General features: G+C 41.4%; 1 protein-coding gene across 1 annotated transcript in view; it reads right to left on the bottom strand.

Moving 5' to 3' along the window:
• Positions 1-12,958, bottom strand: part of kalrna (kalirin RhoGEF kinase a) — a 790,772-nt gene that overhangs the window by 462,959 nt on the left and 314,855 nt on the right. The gene's annotated exons all lie outside the window — the stretch shown is intronic.

Raw genomic sequence — 12,958 nt, 5'->3', positions numbered from 1 at the left:
AGACTTCCTGTTTAATGGATTACCTTGAGGACCGAGTAATCCATACTTGAATGGTCCTCCACAGTACCCAGGAGACTGATATTTTATACAGTTAAAAATGAACACTTCATAGAGTCAGGAAGGTGATCCTTGAATTCTTTTGCTGGACAATATTGATTGCTGGATATATTTTTTCCACCACTAATCAGGAGCCATTTTTCTGTTTTTAACGGTTGCAATAAAACCACCAATGAAAAGACAGATAAGACTCTCTCCAAACCTCTGAAAAGAAACTGTATAAAAAAATCTATAAGCAGCTGGAGAACACTCTCTCCACAAGCATCTCCTTTAGCAGACTATGTCTGTTTCACTTCCAGTTGGATGACATGTTGGTCCCTTGGGTTTTGCAGAGAAGCTCTTAACCAAGGATTGCTCTGTGTCAGAGGAAATCTATTAAAAAACAAAGCCTAGTATCTACATAAGGGGTCCTTGACTTATCAACAATAGTTTGCTCCTTTTACACAAAACAGAGACAGTATTCTATAGGAGCGCTCAATTCTTAAACAAAGAGAAATTTGACACCAGTGCTTATGAATTTCTGCCCCCAAAATTCAAATGTAAACTTAAAATAGAAGACTAGCTTTGTTTTACTAATTTTCAAGTCCCTCACAAATCTAAACTTGAATCACTTTGAAAGCAGAAACTTGTTGAGAAAGACAACAGCCGTTTCATAAACAGCAACATTCCACAGTGAGATTAATGAGCAGCTTAGCTGCTTGGAGATACTGGTTGTGGCAGGAATGTTGGCCAGGACACTAGAAGGACCGACTCCAGAATGGTACCACTGGAGCTTTCAGATCCATTTTAATAATCTCAGACAAATAATTGTTAACACCTCATTCCAAACACACAAAAATCTCAGTGACATATTCAAACCACAGCTATGTGCTGAAGGAAAAATGTTTGAAAACAGTTCTTGTTTTCATTTTTTACTTCATACCAAATGTAGTCATTGATTCCATGTAATCCACAATTGCATTATTACACCTTCCGCCATAAGCAAACAATTATTTCTAGCAAGTTACTTTGCCATTGGAACAACGTAGCACATTTATTACTTTCAGAACTGAATCTGCTAACAATTTACATATTTCTGCCTCGGATTATGTTCCAATAAGAAACCTACACGCAGTGGGGTCTCCTCTCTACCAACACCAGAATTCAATAAAATATACTGGCAATTATATGCAGGATGTGGGCATAAGTCAATGGCTTGTGGAAGGTGATGTTCTGGATTCAGTTCAAATTCATGCTTCTGCATGCAAATGTGAGCTTTCAACTCCAAAATTGCTGAATGTTGGGACCCTATTTTTGTCGATTATTATTTATGCAAAATTAACTTTGTAGTTCAACTCTACTCCAAGGCAACTTTTTAATTTATCAACTCCCAAGAAGATGGTTTTGATTGTCTTACAAATCTGTAACATATCGTGAGGTTGGGAGCAAATGTTACCAAGAACCAGATGAATGCGGCTTGGCTGGTTTGTGCAGTCATCCGAATTCCCAGAATAAGTTACGCTTTGGAAATACTCATTCTTTAATAGAGTTAGTAAAATTCATCTTATGTACCAACTGATATTAGTGTCTTTCATTCGCAACATCAACAATTACTATTATTGCTGACCAGTTTCTCATGTCACACGACACGGAAAAAGAGAATGGTAACATCTTACACCATGATTATAATAAGGTCAGCTGAAATATAAATCTGGTCTACAGCGATAGAACACTCCTGTATATATTTGGGTAAGTTGTGAATGCTGGCTTTAAGTGTTTAATTGCAACACCCCACTTAAGCATCTGTAAATTGCAGTATAACATCAGGCACTTAACTCTCAAATTGTATTCACATTGCTGAAGGTTTTTATTCCAATCATATTATGCTGCTTTAAATGCTGTTGGAGAATGTATCCAAATGAAGGTTTTGGAGATTTGGTCACCTGATATTTTCTGTTTTGAATAAACAACATGCTGGAAGCAAAAAGTGCCTGGATCATCTCCAGTTTGGGATGATGTACAGCTGATCATGTGTGTGTGTGATTTTGTCACCACAGTAAGTACATGCACATTAAGAAAAAGACTCCTAGTTATACTTGTAGGTACAACACATCGAAGTCCAGCTGTGGAAGCATAAAAGCCCATTGTCATTGGGATGCTTACTTGCCAGAACTAAGCACGGTGGCACAGTGGTTAGCATTATTGCCTCTCAGCACCAGGGACCTGGGTTCGATTCCTGGCTTGGGTCACTGTCTGTGTGGAGTCTGCACATTCTCTCCGTGGGTTTCCTCCGGGTTCTCTGGTTTCCTCCCACAGTCTTAAAGACGTGCTGGTTAGGTGCATTGGCCATGCTAAATTCTCCCTCAGTGTACCCGAACAGGTACCAGAGTGTGGCGACTGGGGGATTTTCACAGTAACTTCTTTGCAGTGTTAATGTAAGCCCACTTGTGACACTAATAAATAAACTTTAATTTCGAGAGCAAAAATTCCCTACTAACTTTGCTTCTTGTAAGTCTGAATTTTAGGAACCAAGAAATAGGTATAGGCTATTCAGCCTCTTGCACCTGCACCCCCCCCCCCCCCGCCCCACCCCACCGCCCCCAATTCCACTGGACCATGGCTGATATGGACACAACTCTATTTACTGGCCGTTGCTCCATATCCCTTCATAATAGTGCTGCCCAACAAAAACAATCTATCAACGTAATTTTAACATCTCCAATTGACATAACCACAACAGATCTTTGGGGGAGAAAATTCCATACTTCCATAACCCTCTGTGAAGTAATGCTTCTTGTTTTTACCTTTGAATGGCCTAGTCCTTGCCTCATAACGCTGGGCAACCTGGAATTGCTAGCTTGATTTGTTTTTATTAACTATTTTGAGACTAAGGTTTTTTTACTGAACTGGAAAAATTCTCATTCAATATGAGAATTTTCATAAATGACCTGGATGAGGAAGTGGAGGGATGGGTTGGTAAGTTTGCTGACGACACCAAGGTAGGTGGTGTTGTGGATAGTTTGGAGGGATGTCAGAAGTTGCAGCGAGACATAGATAGAATGCAAGACTGGGCGGAGAAGTGGCAGATGGACTTCAACCCGGATAAGTGTGTGGTGATCCATTTTGGCAGATCCAATGGGATGAAGCAGCAGTATAATATGAAGGGTACCATTCTTAGCAGTGTAGAGGATCAGAAGGACCTTGGGGTCCGGGTCCATAGGACTCTTAAATCGGCCTCGCAGGTGGAGGATGCGGTCAAGAAGGCGTACGGCGTACTGGCCTTCATTAATCGAGGGATTGAGTTTAGGAGTCGGGAGATAATGCTGCAGCTTTATAGGACCCTGGTTAGACCCCACTTGGAGTACTGCGCGCAGTTCTGGTCACCTCATTACAGGAAAGATGTTGAAGCCATTGAAAGGGTGCAGAGGAGATTTACAAGGATGTTGCCTGGATTGGGGGGCATGCCTTATGAGGATAGGTTGAGGGAGCTTGGTCTCTTCTCCCTGGAGAGACGAAGGATGAGAGGTGACCTGATAGAGGTTTACAAGATGTTGAGAGGTCTGGATAGGGTAGACTCTCAGAGGCTATTTCCAAGGGCTGAAATGGTTGCTACGAGAGGACACAGGTTTAAGGTGCTGGGGGGTAGGTACAGAGGAGATGTCAGGGGTAAGTTTTTCACTCAGAGGGTGGTGGGTGAGTGGAATCGGCTGACGTCGGTGGTGGTGGAGGCAAACTCGTTGGGGTCTTTTAAGAGACTTCTGGATGAGTACATGGGATTTAATGGGATTGAGGGCTATAGATAGGACTAGAGGTGGGGATGTGATCGGCGCAACTTGTGGGCCGAAGGGCCTGTTTGTGCTGTGGCTTTCTATGTTCTATGTTCTATGATGCATGTATTCTACGACTGTACAGAATTCCAATAATATTCCATCTCTTCTCCGTACCTCTCTCCACTACGTACTTCTGAACACCCACAGCCGCCCAGACACTTGAGAGTATCAGTACTTTTGAAGAGGCGTCATCACGTGTTCCAACACTCCTAAACACCACTATGGTCTGACACTATGAACAGAGACTGAGGCAGAGGATGCACTGAGTACAAGTGTGCAGGGACAACCTGGGAGACTGCTCTCTGAGGATAAGGTTTGTCGTTAGTTCTGTTGATAAGGGATGCAGACTGCAGGGACCTTGCAAGAATTGAACTCCACTTAACCAATTCCTGCAATTATTAATTATGGGAAAGAAACTCTCATCCAAATGACACCTCCAGGCTAAATTCCTGCTGAGGCTAAATTCCAGTCTCCTGATCTTTCACACTCTGTTGGTCTCAAAATTAATATCTTCCTCCTCAGTTCAAATTTATGTTGAATTAATTTACGCAAAAACCCAACTGCCACAAGTAAAGCAGCTAATTACATTGGCTATTTAACTGCTAATTGTGCTACTTATTTAACCAACTAATTATCCATTAGCAGTTCATAGTTAAGGTAAAATAAAGTTGAAATAGATCTAATTGGGCACTTCCTTACAATCAGTTAAAAGGAGCCTTTATGTGGCATCGTTGGCAAGGCCAATATTTGTTGCCTTTAACTGTCTTTGAGAAGGTGCTGGTGAGCTGTCTTTTTGAACCGCCACAGTCTGTGGTGTAGGTACACCCACCGTGCTCTTAGGAAGGGAATTCCTGGATATTGCCCCCAGCAACAATGAAGGAATGATGATATAGTTCTATATCATGACAGTGTGTGGCTTGGAGGACAATTTGCAGGTGGTGGTTGTGGTTAACCACTGTTAGTTAGTATCTGTTATTACCTATATATGTGGCACATCCCTGTCGGCTCCGCCCAAGACTCCTCCCCCTGGTCCGGGTATAAAGGCAATGGCTCCTCCCCCTAGCCTTTAGTACGGACCAGATCTCCGACAGGGATGGCTTCAAGTTCTTGTTAATAAAAGCCTATTTGTTCTTGCATACAAACTAGTCTTTGCTTGATTGATGGTGCATCAGTGGTGTTCTCATGCATTTGCTGTCCTGTCCTTCTAGTTGGTAGAGGGTTTAGAGCACAAAAGGAGGCCATCTGGCCTATCGAGTTCATGCTGGCTTCCTGCAGAGCAATCCAGTCAGTCTCGCTCCCTTAGTTGGTCCCCAAAGCCTTAAGTTTATTTCCTTCAAGTCCCTATCCAATTTATTTTTTTAATTATTGATTGTTTCTGCCTCTACCAACTTTGTAGATAGTGAGTTCCAGGTCATTACCATTTATAACAGAGGCTTGGTTAGTTGCTGCAGTGTATCTTGTAGATGTGCGTTAGTAATGGAGGAAGTGAAAATTTATGGTGGTTGATGGGGTACCAGTCAAGCAGTCCTGGATGGTGTCAAGCTTCTTGAGTGATGGACCTTATCTGGCACTCGCATGTGGTGAATATTGTCTCACTTATCAACCTCATCCTAAATGTTTTACAGGTCTTGCTGCACATGGACATGGACTGCTTTGAGGATTGTAAATGGTACTGAACATTGTGCAATTACGAACACCCATCCCATTATGGATATAAAGTCTTTGAAGCAGCTGAAGATGGTTGGACCTAGGACACTACCCTGAGGAACTCCTGCAGTGAGATGATTGATCTACAACTACTACAACCATCTTCCCTTGAGTTAGGTATGACTCCAACCAGTGGAGAGTTTCTCCCTGATTTCCATTAACTTTAACATTGCTAGGGCTGCTTAATGCCACACTTGGCCAAATGCTGCCTTGGTATCAAAGCAGTCACTCGCATGTCAACACTTAAGTTCAGCTTGTATGTCCATGTTTGAGTCAAAGCTTAAATGAAGTCAAAAGCTAAGTGACTCTGGTGGAAAATGAGCTGTGCATCAGTGAGCAGGTTGTTGCTGGTAAGTACTGCTTGATAGCACTGCCGATAATACCTTCTATCACCTTGATGATTGGAAGTAGACTTTGGTATTATTTAGCCAGATTGGATTTATCCTGCATTTCTGGACAGGAAATATCTTCCATATTATGGGTAATGTCAGTGATGGAGCTGCCCCGAGCATAGCTAAATGTGGAGCAGATGTCTTCAGTGCTATTGGCGGAATGTTGTTGGGGTGCGTAGCCCAACCTGCTCACTGATGCACAGTTCATTTTCCACCAGAGTCACTTAGCTTCTGACTTCATTTAAGCTTTGGCTCAAACATGGACATAGAAGCTGAACTTAAGTGTTGACGTGAGAGTGACTGCCTTGATACCAAGGCAGCATTTGGCCAAGTGTGGCATTAAGCAGCCCTACAATATTACAGTCAATGGAAATCAGGGAGAAACTCTCCACTGGTTGGAGTCATAACTAACACAAGGGAAGATGGTTGTAGTAGTTGTGCTCTTTCTTGTGCCTTCATACATTTCTTGATATTATGTGGAGTTACTTGAATTGACTGAAGACTGGCATCTTAGGCGCCTCATCCCATTGTCACTGTTAGCCGCCTTGTGGGCAACCGGGGGGGGAGGGGAGGGGGGGGGGGTTAACCTTATTGTCAGGCATTCAAGGGACCTAGCATTGGGAAGTAGGGTGCCCAATTCCTGCTGACTCCCCTCCCCTATTCTAAAAAAAAAGATTTTTCTCCAGGTTTGCACACAGCAGTGTCCCAGCGTTTGATCTTCAATTTCTGGAGGTTCCAGGCCAATCTTGTTGGATTAGCATCCTATATCTATTATGATTAGGAATTTACTTTTACTATCCAGTCATATGGTAAGATGATCTAGGACTACAACAATAAATGTCTGTGTATGCAACCACATATACTTCTCCAATCAGTAAGAAGCAAAACTGACATCAGACAAAGAACAGTCGAAGAAACCAAGAAGCCTTTTTCCTAAGTCATATATTTCTAAATAGAGTAAATCCTGAATTTAAATTTCTTCTATATTGCTTCCTCTCACTGCAATATTAGGGGATTGTGTTCCTAATACACGTGGAGGATGGAGAACTCTGAGGAAGCCGAGATGGGTCGTTAATGATCTAGACATGAATGTGGGAGGTATGATCAATGAGTTTGCAGATGACACGAAAATTGGTGGTGTGGTAAATAGCGAGGAGAAAAGCCTTGGATTACAGAATGATGTAGACGGGCTGGTCAGATGGGCAGAACAGTGGCAAATGGAATTTAACCCTGAAACATGTGAGGTGATGCATGTTGGGAGTAACAAGACATGAGAATACACAATGAACAGTAGCATGCTGGGAAGCACAGTGGACCAAAGGGACCTTGGGGTTCAAGTCCAAAAATCCCTGAAGGCGGCAGGACAGATAGATAAGGTGATTAGGAAGACATTTGGATACTTCTATTCTATGCCTCTGCTAATAAGAGCAGGGAGTTTATGATGGAGCTGTATAAAACACTCGTTAGGTCACAGCTAGAGTAATGCGTGCAGTCTGGTCGCCAAATAATTGGAAGGATGAGATTGTACTAGAAAGGGTGTAGAGGAGATTCACCAGGATGTTGCCTGGACATGAGCATTTCAGCTATGAAGCGAGGCTGATTAGACTGGGGTTGTTTTCCTTAAAGCATAGAGGGCTGAAGGGGGACCTTATTGAGGTGAACAAGATTATGAGGGACATGAAGTAGGCAGGAACTTTCCCCTTAGAGGGGTCAATAACCAAGGGACATAGATTTAAGGTAAGAGGTAGGACACTGCTTGAAAGGATGGTAGATATGAGAACCCTCAAAACACTTAGATGAGCACTTGAACAACATAGCATTCAAAGCTATGGACCAAGTGCTGGAAATTGGGATTAGAATAGATAGGTGCTTGGTGGCCAGTGCAGACGCAATGGGCCAAATGGCTTCATTCTGTGCTATAAAATTCTATGACTTAGCATTTCTGGCTGAACATGGTTGAAAATGCTTCAGTATCATCTTTTGAGCTATGTGCTGGGCCCAGATACAATGCCCTAGGGAATGGAATTTATGGGCCAATGTCCTGTTAAGATTTGAAAGGCTGAGGGCAAGCAGCAAATATATTCTTCCATGTTTAAGACAGAGCAGTCAGACAGAAAGAAAAAAATTGGCAAGAAAATTAAAATGAGCTTGTTAACTAAGATATGTTGTTTACTTTATATGTTAGGGGAAGCAGTATGGAAGAAATTAAAATTCAGAATTTACTCCTTTATTTAGAAACACGTGATTTAGGAAAAAAAACTTTTTGCTTTCTTCAACTGTTCTTTGTCTGATGTGGTGTCATCAGTTTTGCTTCTTACAGACTGGAGAAGCATATGTGGTTGCATACGCAAGCATTTATTGTTATAGTCCTGGGTCAACTTACCACATGGCAGGATAGTAAAAGTAAACTCCTAATCATAATAGATATACGGTGTTAATCCTCCAAGATTGACCTTTAGTCTCCAGAAATTGAAGCTCAATCTCCGGGACATTCCTGTGTGCAATCCTGGAGAAAAGTCATTGGGACATGTTCTTTTTTTAAAAAGGGGAGGGGGGAATTGGGAAGTAGGATGTCCAATTCCAGCAGGAGTTGGGCACCCTACTTCCCAAGGCCAGGCACCTTGATTAGGCACAATAAAGGTAACCCCCGCATCCCGGTTAACAGTGGCAACGGGATGAGGCCCTTCAGTGTCCCTCCACGGCGACAGCTTGACAGCTATTGCTTTTTCATGTAAAAAAAATTTCAACTCTCTTTAAAGGCATCTCCATCTTGATTCTCTGTATGTTGAAACCAAGGAAGCACAGCATGTGCTAGTAAGCATTTTTATTGCCAGGCATTCACCACAACCAAGTCAGGACGCAAACACCAATATACATCTGTCTTCGCGTTGCAATTCAAGAGAATGTACATTTTAATGATACAAGAGAAACATAAAAATCTCATGTAAAAATAAAACAGAAAATACAGTGATGCATTTTTCATTGCCTACAATGGAGCCAAAGAACAGTCTAACACTTCCTCATCTTGCACCAAGTATTATTCCCTCAGTTCTCTCAAAAGACTAATATCAAACAGAAATATCAACTTTGCCAAAAGAAAGACTGAATACATTCAGAGATTTTTCAGTTCCTTGGTGACCAATAAAGGTGCAAATTATTTTCTCAAATGTACCAAAGCACAATAAGTAGAATTGCAAATGTACCAAAGCACAATGAGTAGAATTACATACAATGCCTGTTCATGACTGCATACTAGATAGTACAAGTGAACTTTATATGTAGATGGATGGCTATTCAAATAGCAGCAATGAAAAACTGTAGCTTTCTTACTGAAATAGAAGTATATTGAATCATAAAGTTATATTCAGCTCTGAACAAATATGTTGTGAGTCACAAAATTCGGTCAGTTGTTTTTTTTGTAATTGTCCTATTGTCAGGACGGTGACCTGTTCAGGTCTCTGTAACTCTCAAAACACTAGATCAGCATAGCCCTCTCTAGATAAGGTGTGAATATTGAAGATACAACCTCATCTTTTAATAAAATTCTTTCTAAATCAGAAATCGAAATGAAATTCAGATGTATTCTCAACTAATGGTCAGCGTTGCAGGGCTGGGGCAACAGCTGTTCTATCAAATAAAAGTTTCACTCTTACTTCATACAACGTGTTATTTTTAGCCTTTATATAAAACATGAACCAAAGTTGAATACATTTTTACCCGCATGAATTACAACCAGGTGCTTTACTACTAAAACAAATCCTAAATATTTAGGCAAAAAAAACTGCAATTAAAGAAAAACTTGCATACTGCGAACATTTAAAAAATAATTTCATGATCAGCTAATGAAGCCAATTAAATTTAACAATTGAGATTAGAGATGGCAACCTTACCTGCAATGCTTTTCCTTTGAGCGGACAGCAAATGCACAAAAAAGCCACTGTCGTCAATACCTTTAAACACTGCAGCCTTCGCTTGCTACCTTACTCCCTCCCTTTTACTCGTAGTCAGATTTTAAAATGCACTTCCATTAAAACAATTTAAGATGAGTTCTGTTTCAACTAGCTACATCACTCGGTGAGGCTGAAAATACAAAGCTTCAACTCACGAGATGGAATGTGACCGAACTGAATTACCAGCACTGAGGTAGCTCTAACAAATTGGTGCATTGTGGAATAAACAATCTTGCCGTCTGTTCACCAGGTAGCAGCTTGCAGTTAAACATTTGCAACTGCCAACAGGTTATCCAGCTGGTCACAAATATAAATAAAAATGCAGCAGTGCATAAAATATCAATTTCTCTTGTAATGCTAAATCTTAACACAATTATGTTAGAACTCTCCTTCCTCACACAAAAGACAGAACTTAATCCAAGCAATGGGCCCTTGCCCGCACCGGCTGGAGAGTGCCATTGTATGAGAAGAACCACCCCCATCCCCAACCCCCCCTCCCCCAGCGGGCTGACCCCCCCAATCCTGATGGCCAGCCCCGATCGTTGGCATCTCTCCTTCCCCCACCAATCCTGTCTGCAGAGTGGCAGCGGGACCTCCCCACCCCCATTGATTACCCCATCAGGCCCTGCCCACTAGGCCCTGCCCCTTTGGCCCATGCCTGATGGGCAGTATCAATGTGCCCTGTGGGCATTGGCACCTTGTCCCTTGGGCAGTGTTAGGGGGCAAAGGCTGGCACTGCCAAGGTGCCAATGCCCAGGGGGCACCCCCCTGCCACTCGACCCTTTGGGGGGGGGACCACGATTGCCCTATCCGGCCCCGCTGAAATCTCCCGGCCCGTTGTGCTAATTTATTAGCGCAGCCGGATGGGAGAATTGCCCCCAATGTCTTTTTATGAACCGAGCAGCAATTTCTTACTTTCCAATATTGTTAAAATTAATGGCAGGGGTATAAAATGACCGTTACCAGACCAGTTAATTGTAATAATTGGCCATCCACCTCCAGTTAGTGAGCAGCTGAGCTGCTGCTGTTTCTACCTTTCAAAATACCCCAAGGTGACAGGAAGACAATTGGCTTCCCTCCCAACACCTTTCACTGCCATTTTACCAACCATCCCACCTTCCAGCCTGTCCACAGATGGATGGTACAATCTAATCTAATGTTTGATGATCTTCTATCAGAAGATGATCTTCTGTTTCTCTCTCCATAGATGCTACCAGCCGTGCTGTGAATTTTCAGCATTTTCGGTTTTTATTTCAGATTTCAATCATCCGCAGTATATTAATTTTGTGAAGTAATAAAGTTTAGATCAATATAAGCTTTAAGGTTTCCCAGTGAAACTTAATCTTAATACTTCCATCGTTTTTTTGCAAAATGCGTTATTTTTAGATTGGATCTATTTGTTGTTAAAAATCAACGGTAAAAGTATCATTAGAGTTCTTGAAATGTTGAATATTACTGTGCTGTTTTTCAGACATTTCATTTAACAATTATATTTGTACAATACTTCTCTTTAATTCAATTTTACTTAAAGGTTCAAATGCAAAATCTATTTGGTAACAATTAAGGAAAAATAGAAGAGTTGTTAAGTTGCTCGATACAAATTATAGCCGCCAAATAATGAAAATTAGATCAAGGAGCAAATCTACAGACAAATTACAGGGCAGGTCTTAATGCCTTTCCCTTCCCTAGGCAAATTTGGTGGTGGGGCATTTAATCTCATGGAAAGGTGGCAGGTGGGACCCCGCCATCTTCACACCTCCATTCCAATTAAGACCAAGGTCAAAAGGCTTGTGCATGACCTTCCCTGCAAATTGAGGCCTATTTATGGGCTCGTCTTGCTGCCACTGGTATTCACCCAGGCAGGATTGTATGAGGAGAGATTGAGGAGACACTGCCTGTGCTCCCTAAAGTTTAGAAGAATGAGAAGTGATCTAATTGATATATACCAAGTCTTGATATTAAAAGCATCAAGGGATTATGGTGATAGTGCAGGGAAATGGCACGGAGGTAGGAGATCATGATTTTGTTGAATGTTGGAGCATGCTCAAGGGGCTCAATGCCCTTCTGCTCCTATTTCCTATGTTCGTATGTCAAATGAGAGAGACAAAATGAATTAAATTGTAGAGTTTGAAAGAGTACAGGAACAAAAAGGGGTTAATATATCTATGTTTTTGAAAGTGGCAAGGCAAGTTGAGAAGGCTATTTAAAAAGACCTGTTGGATCAGGAATGTATTACCTGAAAGGATGATCAGAGCAAATTCAATAATAACATTAAAAAGGAAATTGGATAAATACTTGAATAGAAAGATTTTCATGGCTCTGGGGAAGGATCAAGGGAGTGGGACGAATTGGAAGGCTCTTTCAAAGAGATGGTGGTCCAGGCGTGATGAATGGCCTCCTTGTGCCGTATCATTATATGATTTAATGAAATTGCTTTCCATTCTGTATAATTCACCTCAAATAATTTTATAAGACTAGTTTGAGGATAACTTACATGATGCAAATACTTATACAGACTGTGGAACTGATGAATAAGCTGTGCATATGTAGCCACCCATCTCTGGAAATGTTTCCAATACAGTGGGTACACGGTTAGAAAGCTTGAAGTGAGTATCCTCTCAACATAAGTAAATTATAAATCTCGATGATGCACTTGATTATAAGTAGTCAACAGAGTAAGACTTAAACCCCATTGGGATTAAAACATTTACTGCAATGGAATGTTCATCTTTTTCATCTTGTTATTTTTATTTCTTCCTTTCAGATTCAAAAAAGTATTTAAAATTATTTGGTGTCATGTCATGCCATCAAAACATCTCAAGAAGTTTCGTGCCATTAACTACTTTTGGACATCAATGTTATGTATCCATTACCACCACCTCCAATGTGATTCAACCAAAATTATTTTCCCCCACCACTCTACGGTCAGGATTTCAAAGGCACTGTTCCTTCTTTCATGGACAGAATATATGTGCTTTCTTACTGCCCACAATTATGGTGTTTTGAATGGAAAGAGGTGTGTCTTTTCTTACCCATGGAGTGT

This window comes from Mustelus asterias, chromosome 14 (assembly GCF_964213995.1).
Source record: "Mustelus asterias chromosome 14, sMusAst1.hap1.1, whole genome shotgun sequence".
Classification (NCBI taxonomy): domain Eukaryota; kingdom Metazoa; phylum Chordata; class Chondrichthyes; order Carcharhiniformes; family Triakidae; genus Mustelus; species Mustelus asterias.
Note: the sequence above shows the minus strand (reverse complement) of the source record. Positions and strands in the feature narration are given on the sequence as shown.